The following is a 2,500-nucleotide window of genomic DNA, read 5'->3' as shown; positions in this document are numbered from 1 at the left end:
TCGAGAGAGGCGCAATCGCCCGGAGATGGGCGAGTAGACGCTTTCAGTGCGAACACCCGTGCTCCCAACTGAGCTTGCCGCTGCCGACAGAGGCCCGGGAGCGTGCTGTCGTGGCATTGCCGGCGGGAAACAACACGCGCCACCTACGGTGACCGGCAGCTCCAACGCCAGCGCCACAGAAGGGCAAAGCCCCACTTGGGTGCAGAAGCGAACTCTCCCAGCACAGCGCACGCGCCAACACGTCCGCAGAGCTGCGATACAAACCACCTGCGAGAACCGCTGGGGGCGACCGAGCAGCAGACGGCGTCGCGACGCCGAGTGCCGGGCGGCGGCGCATCCTCAACGCACACAGTCCGCAATCGGACCAGCACACTGCAGATGTCCACCGCGCTTCGCACCGGGCTCGGCAGAACCCACTTTGGCCGCCTGGCGCCGCGCGCAGGGTGCGCCGGCGCATAGCTGGGACGCCAGCCGGGCCCGTCGGCCGGCGCTCCTGCCACTGGGCGCCCCCCACCAGCCGGCTGTAGTGCGTGCGCTCACGCAGCGCGCGGCCAGCACGCCGGGCGGCCCCCCCTCACCGGCCGGGGACTGTCCCGCCAAGCCACAGCCTCGTATCGCTTCATACCCACATGGCCAACTCAGGTTCGGGGGCATGGCGGGTACCGCCGAAACAACCGGTTCATAGATGTACCGATCGTCGCTATCACCGATGCACCTGCAGCGCGAACAACCGCTCAACAACTGATTTCCAGTTCATTTGCGGATCTTTGGCAGCAAACGTATACGTCAATCTACATTTGCGAAATCTACGATTCTGGCATGCCTGCATGTTATGTGTCACGACACGCTACATCAGCCCACATACACACTGCGGCATGTACACGAGAGAACACGTGGAAGATGGTCCGCGCACGTGTGCAATGTCCCTTGCGCGGTCGACTGTCAACCGGCCTCTGTAGCATGTCGCAGATGTGGAACGCGGTCCACCGTGCTATCATGTTGTGTGGGGCAATACGATTAAATAGGAAAACCCTCGTCGCTACATCAACAGACGGCTCACGCTGATTCCCGGCAGAGGGAGGAGGGGGGGGGGGGGGGGGCCAACATGCAATACTTTCGTCCGTACCTACCTACCACATGTCTGTACGGCGTACAACAGTGCAATCTCGCTGTAATGGGGAGACGAGACAAGTAGCATCGTGCACAACATATGGCCCTTATGATTCGCCATTGTAGGGCGCAGCCGGTGTACGGTCAAGCATGTGCCACATTATGTCACTCAGTACGTAACGACGGATGATCAGTGTGGGTTACGCGTACATCAGCGGACAGTCCACACAGGCCGTACCACAACGTACACTGACTGCATCGACAACCGAATGCAACTGAACAGCTGCAAGGCTCATTTCACAAACAAACGCCTGACCGACCAGCTTGGAAGGGCAGGAGGGGAGGGCGATATTCGTTCTGTAGCGGTACACCCTTCCAGTGGTTAGCGGGACTGTGTAGAAAGTACGCAACACTCGAAAGACCTTTATGTGAGGGTACGCACCATGGCATCAAGAAATACACATGACACCAGAGGATCCAAGCAGTGAACTATGTTCAGAGGGTTGCTGTTAGGCAAAGCTACATTCCTGTGACGTTACATGTGACAGTTAAGGTGCAGTGTAAGTTAGGTTAAGGTGCAGCGTAAGTTAGGTTAAGGTGCAGCGTAAGTTAGGTTAAGGTGCAGCGTAAGTTAGGTTAAGGTGCAGCGTAACTTGGGTTAAGGTGCAGCGTAACTTGGGTTAAGGTGCAGCGTAACTTGGGTTAAGGTGCAGCGTAACTTGGGTTAAGGTGCAGCGTAACTTGGGTTAAGGTGCAGCGTAACTTGGGTTAAGGTGCAGCGTAACTTGGGTTAAGGTGCAGCGTAACTTGGGTTAAGGTGCAGCGTAACTTGGGTTAAGGTGCAGCGTAACTTGGGTTAAGGTGCAGCGTAACTTGGGTTAAGGTGCAGCGTAACTTGGGTTAAGGTGCAGCGTAACTTGGGTTAAGGTGCAGCGTAACTTGGGTTAAGGTGCAGCGTAACTTGGGTTAAGGTGCAGCGTAACTTGGGTTAAGGTGCAGCGTAACTTGGGTTAAGGTGCAGCGTAACTTGGGTTAAGGTGCAGCGTAACTTGGGTTAAGGTGCAGCGTAACTTGGGTTAAGGTGCAGCGTAACTTGGGTTAAGGTGCAGCGTAACTTGGGTTAAGGTGCAGCGTAACTTGGGTTAAGGTGCAGCGTAACTTGGGTTAAGGTGCAGCGTAACTTGGGTTAAGGTGCAGCGTAACTTAGGTTAAGGTGCCAACGTGGGTTAGGTTAAGGGGCCAACGTGGGTTAGGTTAAGGGCCAACGTGGGTTAGGTTAAGGGCCAACGTGGGTTAGGTTAAGGGCCAACGTGGGTTAGGTTAAGGGCCAACGTGGGTTAGGTTAAGGGCCAACGTGGGTTAGGTTAAGGGCCAACGTGGGTTAGGTTAA

Source organism: Schistocerca gregaria, unplaced genomic scaffold (assembly GCF_023897955.1).
Source record: "Schistocerca gregaria isolate iqSchGreg1 unplaced genomic scaffold, iqSchGreg1.2 ptg001089l, whole genome shotgun sequence".
Taxonomy (NCBI): domain Eukaryota; kingdom Metazoa; phylum Arthropoda; class Insecta; order Orthoptera; family Acrididae; genus Schistocerca; species Schistocerca gregaria.
This window is presented reverse-complemented; position numbering follows the sequence as displayed.